The sequence below is a fragment of the Eriocheir sinensis genome, unplaced genomic scaffold (genome assembly GCF_024679095.1).
Source record: "Eriocheir sinensis breed Jianghai 21 unplaced genomic scaffold, ASM2467909v1 Scaffold113, whole genome shotgun sequence".
Classification (NCBI taxonomy): domain Eukaryota; kingdom Metazoa; phylum Arthropoda; class Malacostraca; order Decapoda; family Varunidae; genus Eriocheir; species Eriocheir sinensis.
The window spans coordinates 436,576-453,045 of record NW_026110441.1 but is presented as its reverse complement, the minus strand read 5'-3'; the positions used below and the strand labels follow the sequence as shown (position 1 = coordinate 453,045).

Here is a 16,470-nt window from a genome sequence, read left to right as displayed (position 1 = left end):
TGTCCAAATCCCTTATGCAAGAGTTCACCAGCATCTTCACTCTTTCATCCCTATACTGTCCAAATCCCTGATGCAAGAGTTCACAAGCATCTTCACTCTTTCATCCCTGTGCTGTCCAAATCCCTTATGCAAGAGTTACCCAGCATCTTCACTCTTTCATCCCTGTGCTGTCCAAATCCCTTATGCAAGAGTTCACCAGCATCTTCACTCTTTCATCCCTATACTGTCCAAATCCCTGATGCAAGAGTTCACAAGCATCTTCACTCTTTCATCCCTGTGCTGTCCAAATCCCTGATGCAAGAGTTCACCAGCATCTTCACTCTTTCATCCCTATACTGTCCAAATCCCTTATGCAAGAGTTCACCAGCATCTTCATGGATCTCACTAATGGGCCAGAGAGCATCAACACAAACCTCCTGATACTGACCTCTCCTTTCACTACTCGACTTTCTACTCTAGCTCATCCCTATACTGTCCAAATCCCTTATGCAAGAGTTAACCAGCATCTTCACTCTTTCATCCCTGTGCTGTCCAAATCCCTTATGCAAGAGTTAACCAGCATCTTCACTCTTTCATCCCTATACTGTCCAAATCCCTTATGCAAGAGTTCACCAGCATCTTCACTCTTTCATCCCTGTGCTGTCCAAATCCCTGATGCAAGAGTTAACCAGCATCTTCACTCTTTCATCCCTGTGCTGTCCAAATCCCTTATGCAAGAGTTCACCAGCATCTTCACTCTTTCATCCCTGTGCTGTCCAAATCCCTTATGCAAGAGTCAACCAGCATCTTCACTCTTTCATCCCTGTGCTGTCCAAATCCCTTATGCAAGAGTTCACCAGCATCTTCACTCTTTCATCCCTGTGCTGTCCAAATCCCTTATGCAAGAGTTAACCAACATCTTCACTCTTTCATCCCTGTGCTGTCCAAATCCCTGATGCAAGAGTTAACCAGCATCTTCACTCTTTCATCCCTGTGCTGTCCAAATCCCTTATGCAAGAGTTAACCAGCATCTTCACTCTTTCATCCCTGTGCTGTCCAAATCCCTGATGCAAGAGTTAACCAGCATCTTCACTCTTTCATCCCTGTGCTGTCCAAATCCCTTATGCAAGAGTTAACCAGCATCTTCACTCTTTCATCCCTGTGCTGTCCAAATCCCTTATGCAAGAGTTAACCAGCATCTTCACTCTTTCATCCCTGTGCTGTCCAAATCCCTGATGCAAGAGTTAACCAGCATCTTCACTCTTTCATCCCTGTGCTGTCCAAATCCCTTATGCAAGAGTTAACCAGCATCTTCACTCTTTCATCCCTGTGCTGTCCAAATCCCTGATGCAAGAGTTAACCAGCATCTTCACTCTTTCATCCCTGATGCAATAGTTAACCAGCATCTTCACTCTTTCATCCCTGTGCTGTCCAAATCCCTTATGCAAGAGTTAACCAGCATCTTCACTCTTTCATCCCTGTGCTGTCCAAATCCCTTATGCAAGAGTTAACCAGCATCTTCACTCTTTCATCCCTGTGCTGTCCAAATCCCTTATGCAAGAGTTCACCAGCATGTATCTTATCTCTTGTTCTTTATATATTCCTCTGTCTCTTAATTCTTTCCTTCCTTCCTTCCTTCCTTCCTTACCTCCATCCCTCCCTAACCTCTCCTCTCTCCACAGAACGAGGAAGCCCAGAATGGAGAGAAGGAAAAGGAAGCAGAAGGAAAGGAGGGAAAGAAAGAAGGAGGAGCAACGGGAGGAGGAGGAGAGGTGGCTGCAGAAGGAGGAGGAGGAGGGAGGAAAGTGGAGGAGGTGAGAGAGAATGGAGACAACAGTGTTCTGAGCGGAGACATTACGATTGACTCCATAAGGGACCATATGTAAGTATTGTGAGATAGCTCTAATTTGCTCTCTCTCTTTGAATCTTTTTTTTTTTCTTTGTCATTTTCTTTCTTTAATCTCTTATCTATTTTCTCTTTCTCTAATTCTCTCTCTCTTTAATCTCTCTCTCTCTCTCTGAATCTATTTTTTTTTCTTTTTTCTTTGTCATTTTCTTTCTTTAACTCTATCTTTATCTTTTTTTTCTCTCTCTCTCTCTCTCTCTCTCTCTCTCTCTCTCTCTCTCTCTCTCTCTCTCTCTCTCTCTCTCTCTCTCTCTCTCTCTCTCTCTCTCTCTCTCTCTCTCTCTCTCTCTCTCTCTCTCTCTCTCTCTCTCTCTCTCTCTCTCTCTCTCTCTCTCTCTCTCTCTCTCTCTCTCTCTCTCTCTCTCTCTCTCTCTCTCTCTCTCTCTCTCTCTCTCTCTCTCTCTCTCTCTCTCTCTCTCTCTCTATCTATTTTTGTCTATGTCTGTTTATCAAGTTAATATTGTGCTTTCTATGTATGTATGTATTTTTATGTATATTTTGTGTATATCTTTGTGTCTGTATATCATTGTACAGTCTGTTCGGTCTTTATACAGGAGAATTTATACATATACATAACACACATACACACACATACATACATACATACATACATATACACATTTTTTCTGCTTTCTAGTTCTTTCCTTTCTTCCTTTCTTCCTTCCTTCTCTCCTTCCTCATCCTTCCTTTCACTTCCTTTCTTCCTTCCCTTCCTTTCTTTCCTTCTCTCCTTTCTTCCTTTCCTTTCTTTGTCCTTCCTCTTTTCCTTCCTTCCTTCTCTCCTTCCTTCCTTCCTTCCTCTTACAAGCATTCCAGACCACTCAAACCCCCCCTTATACATCTCCCAAATACCCCAAACATGTATAAGAACTGAACAGATTGTATTCCTGTATGGCTCATGTATTATAACTCCAATTTGTGTATTTCTTGAACTAATGGACCTGCTTTCTGTCTGTGTATGCGCCTGTCTGTCTCTCTGTCTGTGTGTCTGTGGGCATGGATAGAGAGGAGTTGAAGGTGTCGGAGAAGGGCGGTGTGGTGGAGGTTATGTGTGCGGAGGAGTCTAACAACACCACCACCACCTCCATTTCTTCCACCTCCACCACCACCACCATTAGTAAATCCACCACCATTACTGCCTCCTCTTCCACGTCGCAAGGTGAGTGAGTGTGTGTGTGTGTGTGTGTGTGTGTGTGTGTGTTTGAGGGTGGTGGTGGAGGTGGTGGTGATGATGTAGAATTTGTGGTGTATATATGTGTTTGTGTGTGTGTGTGTGTGTGTTTGTTTATTAGTTATGTAACATACTTTGTGGCATATATCGCGTACCATAATCTTTAACCCAGTAGCAGCGACGGGCCAAATTTGTGGCTTTACCGTGTAGCAGCGACGGGACAAATTTGTGGCTTTACCATGTAGCAGCAACGGGACAAATTTGTGGCTTTACCGTGTAGCAGCAACGGGACAAATTTGTGGCTTTACCGTGTAGCATGACGGGCCAAATTTGTGGCTTTACCGTGTAGCAACAGGCCAAATTTGTGGCTTTACCGTAGCAGCGACGGGCCAAATTTGTGGCTTTACCATGTAGCAGCGACGGGCCAAATTTGTGGCTTTACCATGTAGCAGCGACGGGCCAAATTTGTGGCTTTACCGTGTAGCAGCGACGGGCCAAATTTTTGCCATGATATAAACCCCCCAAAATAGATGATGCATAAACTGATCACAAATGCTTTGATATATATTATGAAATGGTTTGTGTGAGGGGTGATTTCTTCTCATTTTTCTTACTTAGAGGGACCATTAAGAAACATGATCCCTACTCAGTGCTTAAAATGCTCAGAAATACATACGGATCAGCAATGTTCAGATGTTCTCCCGAAAATTACTCATTTCCATTATCAATTTCACGGCTCTGCATAACCCAGCAGCTTTCAATAGGCGCACCTAACAATACCATAGCCGATCCAGGATTCAGGACGTTTCCTAAGTTAAAGAAGGTAATGTTATACTTGTATTTCGTAAAGAATTCTTATAACCAAAAACTAGCTAAAATAATGAGTATTCTTTTTCTTGAACACAACATTCAGTAAACAACAGAACAATAATATGAAAATACGTATAGCACCGTTGCCAGATTGTCGTACTCAGAGCATAGTATTTAACAGTGTTTTACGCCTAACTATTGACAAGAAACATCAGAATCTTACTCTTTTAACGATAACTATAAATCAGTTTCGTTTTTGGAGCCCAGAAGACAGTTTTGGGGCAGGAAGTTGGGAAATATAATCGGCTGAGTACGACAATCTGGCAATAATCTGTGGACGAGGCAGCAGCAGCCTGCCATATTGCGGGTGTCAGATACCTAAAATAGCACACTTTTACTAAAGCAGGCGATGCCACTTATTGTGACTTCGTGAGCTTTCATATTTATCTATTTGTGTATATTTCATGGCGGCAAAACTTAAATTACTAGTTTCATGTTTACTAATGACACGAATTTGTGCCTGTTTTTCACACTAGAATTTCACTCTAATAAATGAATCAGACTCCACAGAAATATTACCAGTGTGTGTGTGAATGAATACAAAGATAAGCACATACTTTGCTTTACCTCCAGGATGTCTCGTGGATCATTAATAAATAAAAACAAAATATCCGGCTAAGCTACTCTTTAGCACCCAAAAAACAGTCCCTCCGCCAAGTTTGTACCCCACATTTGGTATTGTCAGGTGCGCCTATTCATGAGCATTCACTTTATCCATCCTTCCTCCTCAGTCTGCCTCAGTCACGAAGTCTCTATGTTATGTGGTGTTTCCGTGGTGGTGTGTTGCATAAGGGATTCTGACAGCACAGGGATGAGAGAGTGGAGATGCTGGTTAACTCTTGCATAAGGGATTCTGACAGCACAGGGATGAAAGAGTGAAGATGCTGGTTAACTCTTGCATAAGGGATTTGGACAGCACAGGGATGAAAGAGTGAAGATGCTGGTTAACTCTTGCATAAGGGATTTGGATAGCACAGGGATGAGAGAGTGGAGATGCTGGTTAACTCTTGCATAAGGAATTTGGATAGCACAGGGATGAAAGAGTGGAGATGCTGGTTAACTCTTGCATAAGGGATTCTGACAGCACAGGGATGAGAGAGTGAAGATGCTGGTTAACTCTTGCATAAGGGATTTGGACAGCACAGGGATGAGAGAGTGGAGATGCTGGTTAACTCTTGCATAAGGGATTTGGACAGCACAGGGATGAGAGAGTGGAGATGCTGGTTAACTCTTGCATAAGGGATTCTGACAGCACAGGGATGAGAGAGTGGAGATGCTGGTTAACTCTTGCATAAGGGATTTGGACAGCACAGGGATGAAAGAGTGGAGATGCTGGTTAACTCTTGCATAAGGGATTTGGACAGCACAGGGATGAAAGAGTGGAGATGCTGGTTAACTCTTGCATAAGGGATTTGGACAGCACAGGGATGAGAGAGTGAAGATGCTGGTTAACTCTTGCATAAGGGATTTGGACAGCACAGGGATGAAAGAGTGAAGATGCTGGTTAACTCTTGCATAAGGGATTTGGACAGCACAGGGATGAAAGAGTGAAGATGCTGGTTAACTCTTGCATAAGGGATTTGGACAGCACAGGGATGAGAGAGTGGAGATGCTGGTTAACTCTTGCATAAGGGATTTGGACAGCACAGGGATGAAAGAGTGAAGATGCTGGTTAACTCTTGCATAAGGGATTTGGACAGCACAGGGATGAAAGAGTGAAGATGCTGGTTAACTCTTGCATAAGGGATTTGGACAGCACAGGGATGAAAGAGTGAAGATGCTGGTTAACTCTTGCATAAGGGATTTGGACAGCACAGGGATGAAAGAGTGAAGATGCTGGTGAACTCTTGCATAAGGGATTTGGACAGCATAGGGATGAAAGAGTGAAGATGCTGGTGAACTCTTGCATAAGGGATTTGGACAGCACAGGGATGAGAGAGTGGAGATGCTGGTTAACTCTTGCATAAGGGATTTGGACAGCACAGGGATGAAAGAGTGAAGATGCTGGTTAACTCTTGCATAAGGGATTTGGACAGCACAGGGATGAGAGTGGAGATGCTGGTTAACTCTTGCATAAGGGATTTGGACAGCACAGGGATGAAAGAGTGAAGATGCTGGTTAACTCTTGCATAAGGGATTTGGACAGCACAGGGATGAAAGAGTGAAGATGCTGGTTAACTCTTGCATAAGGGATTTGGACAGCACAGGGATGAGAGAGTGAAGATGCTGGTTAACTCTTGCATAAGGGATTTGGACAGCACAGGGATGAAAGAGTGAAGATGCTGGTTAACTCTTGCATAAGGGATTTGGACAGCACAGGGATGAAAGAGTGAAGATGCTGGTTAACTCTTGCATAAGGGATTTGGACAGCACAGGGATGAAAGAGTGAAGATGCTGGTTAACTCTTGCATCAGGGATTTGGACAGCACAGGGATGAAAGAGTGAAGATGCTGGTTAACTCTTGCATAAGGGATTTGGACAGCACAGGGATGAAAGAGTGAAGATGCTGGTTAACTCCTGCATAGGTCGTGGTTGGCGCGGTTTGGCCATGGCCCTCCCTCTCCCCCTCTCCCCACTCAACCCAGCTACAAACCCCTTTCATTACCCTCATATTCTTAACTTGATGACCCAAAAGGATGGTGGGATGCATCCTCAGCGCCCTGCGTATCACTTCCACCAAGGCCATAATGAGATTGATCTACAGGATGGCCACCAAAGCGAAGTTGCACAATAACGTGGCTCAGCCTTCCTGATAAGATGAGGGGTTGGAGTTGAATGCTGTTGATGTCAATGTCTTCACAAACACCACTTTCCAAGTTTGAAAAAGTCACATTCAGCTCTCCCAATTGTACTCACACTAAGAGCGATTTTGGGAGCAAGAGGAGGCTTAGGAGGAGTCGAGGTCACTGGCTGTGGACACTCAGACACGGAATCTGACACGGAGGATACAAAAAACTCTCCTTGCATTGTTACAGTCACAGAAACACTGAGAAAGGCGCGGAGGAGTTGTGGGGCAGCCAAGCCATCACGCTGACCCTTAACCTGGTAGCAGTGACGGGGCAAATTTGTGGCTTTACCGTGTAGCAGCGACGGGCCAAATTTGTGCCATGATATAAACCCCCAAAAATAGATGATACATAAATTGATCACAAATACTTTCATATGTATTTTGAAATGGTTTGTGTGAGTGATGATTTCTTCGCATTTTTCTCGCTTAGAGGGACCATTCTTCTTCCCAGCTTTTCCCTATCTCCACGTATTTCTGTTGTTGGCCATCTCCTTAGATCTCCGTTTATGCTATCAATCCACCTTCGTTTGGGCCTTCCTCTTCTTCTATTTCCCTGCACTTCCATTTCCATGACTTCCCTTCCTACATGATCTTCCCCAACTCTTCTTCTCAAGTGTCCATACCACCTCAATCTTGACTCCTGGATCTTCTTGGAGATTTCAATTACTTTCACTGTTCCTCTTATATATTCATTCCTAATTCGATCTCTTCTGGTGACTCCTACCATCCATCTCATCATCTTCATTTCCGCCACATCCATTAAGAAACATGATCCCCGCTGCTACTGGGTTAAGTCCACACACAGAATAAAAAAATCAATCAAAATTTGTACCTTCAGCGTCTACTGCACTGGGCTAACTTTTCGGCATTTTACGAAACACTTGAAACACTTGAAACATTTTATTATGCCTACAAAAATATGGTTTTATAAGAAGAAGGTGCGCGATACATGACACAAAATACTGTACATGTTTGTGACCTTGACCTGGTATTATTCTCTCTCTCTCTCTCTCTCTCTGAATCTATGTTTTTTCTTTTTTTCTTTCTCTAATCTCTATCTTTATTTATTTTCTCTTTCTCTAATTCTCTCTCTCTTTAATTTCTCTCTCTCTCTCTCTCTCTCTCTCTCTCTCTCTCTCTCTCTCTCTCTCTCTCTCTCTCTCTCTCTCTCTCTCTCTCTCTCTCTCTCTCTCTCTCTCTCTCTCTCTCTCTCTCGATTTTTTTTGTTGTTGATTTTCTTATTTTTTGTGTGTAAATAGTTTGTTTGTTTGTGTTGTTGTTGTTGTTGTTGTTGTTGTTGTTGTTTGTGATATGAGCTTGGTACTGATTAGGTAGTTAGTGCATTTCTCTCTCTCTCTCTCTCTCTCTCTCTCTCTCTCTCTCTCTCTCTCTCTCTCTCTCTCTCATCCATAGCAGTAACAATTATTATTATTATTATTATTATTATTATTATTATTATTATTATTATTATTATTATTATTACTATTACTATTATTATTATTAGTACTATTATGATGACTAGCAATGATTATAGTTATTCCAGTATTTATTATGTGTGTGTGTGTGTGTGTGTGTGTGTGTGTGTGTGTGTCTCATGTATTACCCTAATGAAACCTTCCCTTTCCTCCCTTTCTCTCTCTCTCTCTCTCTCTCTCTCTCTCTCTCTCTCCTATCTTATTTTCTCGTCTTCCTTCCTTTCTTTTCCTGTTTCATTTCAATCTTTCACATTTTTCCTTCCTTCCTTCCTTCCTTCCTTCCTTCCCTTCCTTCTCTAACCCATTCTCTCTTCCTCCCTTCCTTCCTTCCTTCCCTTCCTTCTCTAACCCATTCTCCCTTCCTTCCTTCCTTCCCTTCCTTCCTTCCTTCCTTCTCTAACCCATTCTCTCTTCCTCCCTTCCTTCCTTCCTTCCCTTCCTTCTCTAACCCATTCTCTCTTCCTCCCTTCCTTCCTTCCTTCCCTTCCTTCTCTAACCCATTCTCCCTTCCTTCCTTCCTTCCCTTCCTTATCTAACCCATTCTCCCTTCCTTCCTTCCTTCCTTCCTTACTTCCCTTCCTTCACTAACCCATTCTCTCTTCCTCCCTTCCTTCCTTCCTTCCCTTCCCTTCTCTAACCCATTCTCTCTTCCTCCCTTCCTTCCTTCCCTTCCTTCTCTAACCCATTCTCCCTTCCTCCCTTCCTTCCTTCCTTCCCTTCCTTATCTAACCCATTCTCTCTTCCTCCCTTCCTTCCTTCCCTTCCCTTCTCTAACCCATTCTCCCTTCCTTCCTTCCTTCCTCCCTTCCTTCCTTCCTTCCATAGAGTCGCAATCCATACAAGTAGTTGAGACAGCCCTGACCTCTTCCTCCTCCTCCTCCTCCTGCCCCCCTCCCTCCTCCTCCTCCACCACCATCGCCACTGCCACCTCCGCCACGACAGCCGCCATCGCTTCCACCGACGCCAACCACAGCGTGATAAATGGGACTGAGGTTGGTGCGAGCGAGAGAGGGGGAGAGAGAGAGAGAGAGATGTGAGTGTGTGTGTATGTGTGAGAGAGAGAGAGAGAGAGAGAGAGAGAGAGAGAGAGGGGGAGAGAGAGAGAGAGAGATGTGAGTGTGTGTGTATGTGTGTGTGTTAGTGTGTTTGCGACAGCCTGGTTTGGTGGTGTTCTCTCTCTCTCTCTATCTTTTTTGTTTCCCAATCTTCCTTTTCAGAATTAATAGAATGAGAGAGAGAGAGAGAGAGAGAGAGAGAGAGAGAGAGAGAGAGAGAGAGTTGCCTGTGTTGTTTATAAAGAGAATGATTTAGCATGTTTTCTCTCTCTTCTTCTTCTTCTTCTCCTTCTTCTTTTATTTATATTTTATTGGATGTTTTTTTTATTCTTTTTTTCATTGTACATATTTTTTTTTTATAAGCAAATTTATTTTTTTATTAGCAAATCTTTTTTTTCTGCTGTGTGTAAATTTATGTGAATGAGGATAGGTGCGCTCTCTCTCTCTCTCTCTCTCTCTCTCTCATCAGCTTATTTGCTATGGCTATGCTTATTATTATTATTATTATTATTATTATTATTATTATTATTATTATGGAAACGGTGGTGGTGGTTGGCCTCTGCATGTACGCTTGTGTGTGCGCGCTTGTGTGTGTGTGTGTGTGTGTGTGCGTGTGTGTATGTAACTAACACCTTTTTTAAATAACTGAAGTGTATAAATTTTGATGTACTAACCCTTGTTTTCTCTCTCTCTCTCTCTCTCTCTCTCTCTCTCTCTCTCTCTCTCTCTCTCTCTCTCTCTCTCTCTCTCTCTCTCTCTCTTATTTTCCTTCTTTTTTGCTTGTTTTCCTCTTCCTCTTCCTCTTCTTTCCTACCTCTTCCTCCTCATACTACTACTACTACTACTACTACTACTACTACTACTACTACTGCTGCTGCTACTACTGCCACTGCTGCTGCTGCTACTACTACTGCTACCTGCTACAGTAACAGTCAGTGAGTATTTGTGAGAGAGAGAGAGAGAGAGAGAGAGAGAGAGAGAGAGAGAGAGAGAGAGAGAGAGAGAGAGAGAGAGAGAGAGAATTAAAAGTCCCTTCTCTTTAAAACATAAAAGGAATAAATAAAACTAATCTTCCTTAACTTCCTTTAAAACAAAAATAAAATAATAATAATAATAATAAAAATAATATAAATAAGGAACCGTTTTCTTTCATTCAAACAAATATTCTTTTTATAATTGTACCCCCTTTGAATGTGTGTGTGTGTGTGTGTGTGTGTGTGTGTGTGTGTGTGTGTGTGTGTGTGTGTGACCCAATTTCATAAAGGTATACTAATGAATTTTCTCTCCCTTTTTTTTCTCTCTCTCTCTCTCTCTTCTTATCCCTCTCCTCCTCCTCCTCCTCCTTCTCTTCTCTTCTCTCTCTTCTTCCCTTCCCTCTTTCAATCCTCCTCCCTCTCTTCTCCTCCTCCTCCTCCATTCATTCTTTCCTTCCTCTCTTCTCTTACTTCTCTCTCCCTCCTTCCTCTCTCCTCATCCTTCTTCCTTCCTTTTCCATTTATTATTTTCTCTTTCCTCCTCCTCCTCCTCCTTCTCTCAAACTTTCCCCTTTCCTTTCGTTTCCTTTACTTATTTTCTCTTTCCTCCTCCTCCTCCTCCTCTTCTCAAACTTTCCCCTTTCCTTTCGTTTCCTTTACTTATTTTCTCTTTCCTCCTCCTCCTCCTCCTTCTCTCAAACTTTCCCCTTTCCTTTCGTTTCCTTTTCTTATTTTCTCTTTCTTCGTCCTCCTCGTCCTCCTCCTCCTCCTCCTTCTCTCAAACTTTCCCCTTTCCTTTCGTTTCCTTTTCTTATTTTCTCTTTCCTCCTCCTCCTCCTCCTCCTCCATAGACTAAGAGGAGGGCACCGCTAGCAAAGGCCGAGTCATTCTTCAGCAAGGAACCGCGTGTGACCAGCTCGGAGTGACCTCACCACCGTCACCACCAGGAACAACAACAACAACAACAACAACAACAACAACAGTGATTTAAGTGCCACAGGATGACACTATAACACTACTACCACTACTACTACTACTACTACTACTACTACTACTTTGGCAACAAAAATATTACAGCTAACACAATATTGAGAGAAGAAAAATAAAATAAACCTTAAACTATTTTCCTCCTCCTCCTCCTCCTCCTCCTCCTCCTCCTCCTCCTCCACACTGCCACCTTCCACAGTTTATCCATACATTCCACATATGTACTTCAATGCTAGAAAGAAGGAAGAAGAAATTAGAAAGGAAGGAAGGAAGGAAGGAAGGGAGAAACAGAAGGAAGGAAAGACATTAACAGATTTCTCCGCATTACACTCCTTCCTTCCTTCCTTCCTTCACCCCTGCATAGTGTCTTATAGGAAGGGGTGATGATGATGATGATGATGATGATGATGTATTTGTATATCGGAAAGTTGTTATATATTACAAACATTTGATAGTTTATACTGCTGCTACTACTACTACTACTACTACTACTACTACTACTACTACTACTACTACTACTACTACTACTACTACTTCTACTACTACTACTACAGCCTTAGAAGAATTCCCATTACTACGATTATTGTTACTATTATTATTATTATTATTATTATTATTATTATTATTATTATTATTATTATTATTATTATTATTACTGTCGCTACTTTTACTACTACTACTACTACTACTACTACAACTACTACTGTGTGTGTGTGCGTGCGTATGTTCTACTTTCTACGTTTTTCATTGACCAGATAACAAGAAGCGGACAGCTGTTTTAATTCTGCTTGGTAATTGGTGTTAGTTTGTCCGTATGTTTGTTTTCCTTACCGTTTGTTTGTTTGTTTGTTTATGCGATATACACTCCAGCTTCCATGATTGTTGTTATTTCCATTATTTTCGCTTCTTTTCCTGTTTTAATATGGTTCGTTTTTTTTCTGTGCGTGTGTGTGTGTGCGCGCGTGTGTGTGTCTGTTTGTTTTTACGGTAATTTCCCTCCATTAATGTCTTTAGGTTCTCTCGACGCGATTGATTTTATCGGCTTTTTTTTTTTTTTTCCATTTTATTATTATTTTTATTCTTTATTTTATGGTCCGGGGCCTCCAAGAGTGTGTATTTGTGGACGTTCTATTCGCTTCCTTATTCTCAAACACAGCTTCACTTCGCTCTATGGCAGCTGCAAAAAATGTACACAAAACACACTAATCTGATATACATGAAAAACTAGGAAGGAACAAAGGAAGGAAGAAAAAAAATATCAGTAACAAACATATAAACAAACAAAATCACACAAAAACTGAACTATGAAGAAAAGAAAACAAAAAAAAAATCATCACACATAACTTGGCTGTTCAAACTCACTAGGCAAATAGGCTCCTCCCCCTTCCCCAATAACTGTGTGTGATTGGCCAGTCCACCAGCAGGCCACACCCCCTCCCAGTAAGGGCTTCCTGTGATTGGTGGATGCTCAAAAAGGTTGAATCCTATTGGTGTTTAGTGGGTCTCTGTGGATGGGACTTATTTACCAAGCCAATCTGTACCTCCTCCTCCTCTTCCTCCTCCTCTTCCTGCTCTCTTCTTCTCCTGTTCTTCATTTCCTCTTTTTTTTCCTTTCCCTTTTCCTCCCTTCCATCCTTCTCCCATTCTTTTTTTCCCTTCGTTCTTTCTCTTTTCTCATACCTTCTTCTGGTTCTTCATTTCCTCTTTTTTAGCTTCCGTGTTTTATCCTTTTTATCTCTCATTCCTTTTTACTCCTCCTCCTCCTCTCTTCTCCTGTTTTTCCTTTCCCTTTTCCTCCCTTCCATCCTTCTTCCTTCTCTTTTTTCCCTTCATTCTTTCTCTTTTCTCATTCCTTCTGCTAGTTCTTCATTTCCTCTTGTCTTCCTTGTTTTATCCATTTTCTTCTCATTTCCTTTTATTCCTACGTCATTTCCGTGTGTCCTTCCTTTCCCCATTTCTCATGTCCCTTCCTTCCTCCCTTCCGTTCTCCCTTATTCCTTCCCAGGGTGAGGGTTAGAGGCAGCTACCCATCCCCCTCCCTCCCCTAAGAAGACATCCATAAATTGTAATCTAGTAAAAAAACATCAGTAACCCCTTGGAGGCCCTGAACTGTACGCTGTCTGCCTGATTCTTCAAACGCTGTGTGAGTCGTCAACACTTCTGCGGCCGTTTGTCTTTCTTGGCCTGTTTTTCAAGGAGTGGTTAGCCGGATTTGTTGATTCTTCTGCCTCACTTTTTCTGGCGAGTTTGTAACGTGTCCGCTGAGTGTGGAAATCCAACCCTTCCTGCTCCGCCCCCAAAGATGGAAGTTAAAGGCCAAACAGCCGCACACCACGTTTGAAGACTCAGGCGTTTATTCTCTAGGCCACTCCCGGATCTCAGCTGATGGACATTACCACGTATAATGTAATGGAGATGTTTTTATAATAGTGTAGAAGTGACCCATTTGCCCCTTACTTATATACCACCCCGTGCCCCATACGGCCCTCCCCAACTGCCCATTCCATTTCTACCGGACCAATAAAATGAAATAATGAGAGAAGTGTTTGGGTGACCTCCTCAGTGTGGCAGCTGGTGTTCTCTTGAGTCAGTGAGTGAGTGGCCTTGGTGCTGATTGGATGTGTGTTGCGTCTAGCTCCACACAGAAAGTGTCGACATGGCTGTCAGGGCCAAGGGACTGGGGGATCTGTGTTATGTCTGTGCGGATTTCTCAGGCGAGAAGTGGACTGGATGCTGTTTGTGTACTAGGTGGTGTCATGTGAAGTGTGTTAATTTGACTGGAATCAAGCAGGATAATATACCCAAAATAAATTGGATATGCACCCCATGCCTCCATAAAGCATCTCTGACTACCAGCATTGTGGAAAAATTGGATGAATTCAAGCAAGAATTATCTAAAGAAATATCTGTGGTTAAGGATAAGGTTGAATCAAGGGGTGAGAAAGTGCAGGAAGAGCTGGGATCAGTTGTTGACACGCTTCTTGCAGAGCATGCTGAATCTAGGTGGGCTGAGGTGGCAAAGAGAGGCAGGAAAGTCAAGAATCTCCTAGTTGTAAAAGCTTCAACCCAGGAAAAGAAGGCATCAGATAATGAAGGATGAAGTTTCCTGGGCATTGAATGGTATTCAAATAACTGATTCAAGATTCACAAATGGAGGTAACATTGTCATGAACTCTGATAATGAGAACACAAGGGATGAGGCTGCTCAAAAACTGGAAGTCTGTTGAGCAAATTAGTACCAAGAGTGTTGGAAAGATGAAACCAAAAATCATGATATGCAATGTGCATAAAGAGGAGACCAAGGAGAAAATAAAGGAGACCATCTTAGACCGCAATGAGTTCTTACACACAATTGAGGGTGTTGAGAATAAAACTGAGCTGATTTTTTGTAAGCCTGTAGCTGGCAGTACAATGCACTACATTTTGAGGTGTAACCCAATCGTGAAAGAGCTGATTCACAAGTATCACGACAAGTTAACACAAAAATAACCTCAACAAAACATCATCCTATTTACAGACCTCATTAGAAGAGTCCAAATACCATCCTGACCATGACGCAAGCATCCTCTAGGATATGGTTCGAGAGATGAAATGACTCATATACTGCGTCATGGTACTGAAGAGGTTAAAATTAGAATGGGGAATATACACAGTGAGAGACACCATGCAATTACAGTACCCTCTCGAGTTTCGCGCTATCCGAGTTTCGCGATCCTCGAGTTTAGCGTTTAGTCCTAAATTCTTACCATCACGACTTTCGCGCGTCAACGCCACGAGTTTCGCGTTGCTTTAACATGTTCGGGTCACGTCTACCTACCGTCGGCGTCATGCTTGCTGCCTTAAAAGGCGGTGTCCAACCATTGGGGCTATGGGCAACCGCGGTTGCCCGTATGCCCAACCGGGAGCGAGTTGTTGGTTGTCCTTATGAATGGAAAACGGTTGTGAGTACGAGCGTGGGTACGTGGGTACCGAACGGCTGCATGTAAACAAACAGACGACGGCAGTGGCTGAGGAGTGAGGAGCAGTGGAAGGCGGCCCACCAAGAGACTCGTAAAATGGACTGGCAGAGCTGCTTTGCTTACTACTTGACTAACAAGATAAGAGAACACCCCGTGCTGTGGAACCACAGTCCAAAAATCTTTTTCTCAAGTCTATGAAAATTGTAGATCTCCCGGTGTTGTTTTCCGTTTCTTCTTCTTTTGACCTGTAATGCATGGCAGCGACGGTGAAAAGTAATAGTGAATAAATAGCAAAAGGGCATAGAAAAGCAAAATCAGGGAAAGAAAAGGACAGAAAAACACCTAAGTTCAGGGTGAACATAAGAACATAAGAACATAAGAACGCAGGAGTCTGCAAGAGGCCGGTAGGCCTGTACGAGGCAGCTCCTGTATAAGTGCGCACTGTTAAGTAACTAAGGGCCGCTTTCAGTCATTTTGTTTGTTTTCATCGTTACCAATGGCGGCGCCGCGGTGATCGCCGCTTAGTATTTCACGTGAAGCTGGCCGATGGGGTTGTGGCGGCGGCTAACCCCGCAGCCGCCACAACCCCATCGGCCAGTTTCACGTGGAAATACTAAGCGGCGATCACCGCCATTGGTAACGATCAAAACAAACAAAATGACTGTGAAAGCGGCCCTAAGTGCAAGTTGTGAAGTATAAAAGTGTGGAGGAGGACCTAAGAAGCGATACAAAGCGTTACAGGTCAAAAGGAGGTCCACTACACTGGCCAGTGGTGCGAGAAATATCTCCCCGATGAAATTAGTCATTCTGTTGTCCACCATGCATGCGCGCTGTGGGAATACACAGCATTAAAAGTATTAATTTGCCTGGTTTTGTTCTAGTCTGTCCGCTTGTGATCTCTGTGAGCGGTGAGGGAAATATGGAAACAGTAAACAAGTTGAACCTCTGCGAGTTATTTTGCGGCAGCGGCAGCGGTTTACTTTCAATAGGCATTGAAAAGTCAATCATGATATTAGTGATTTCATGATTTTTAACAGAAAGAGTTGGCAGATTATTTCATAACAGAAAACTACCAGAAAAATATAGGTTTGTCTGGCTGCACACATGTCCCACGTTTGACCGCGAGCGACCGCCCTTACTTTAGCAGACGACACCACGTGGATCACAAGCGTGTATTCAGAACTGCCAGCCAATTGTAATAAAGGCAGCCGCCTTCAACTGGGCTTAAAAACGAACTGTTCTTATTTCCCATTTTCTGCCTATTAACGTATGTATTTTGAGATTACAAGGGAGTAAAGTCGGAAAG

General features: G+C 42.9%; 1 long non-coding RNA gene across 3 annotated transcripts; it reads left to right on the top strand.

Moving 5' to 3' along the window:
- The first annotated feature begins 1,639 nt into the window (after window positions 1-1,639).
- LOC126989314 (uncharacterized) lies at window positions 1,640-13,747 on the top strand. Of its 3 annotated transcripts, XR_007743170.1 has the most exons (5): window positions 1,640-1,861; window positions 2,890-3,044; window positions 9,015-9,222; window positions 9,300-10,179; window positions 11,070-13,747. It is a non-coding gene; the product is annotated as an uncharacterized LOC126989314 (long non-coding RNA). The 3 variants fall into 3 exon arrangements; XR_007743171.1 differs by lacking the exon at window positions 9,300-10,179 and having other exon boundaries at window positions 1,643-1,861; XR_007743169.1 differs by lacking the exon at window positions 9,300-10,179 and having other exon boundaries at window positions 1,644-1,861; window positions 9,015-9,181.
- Window positions 13,748-16,470: the final 2,723 nt, after the last annotated feature.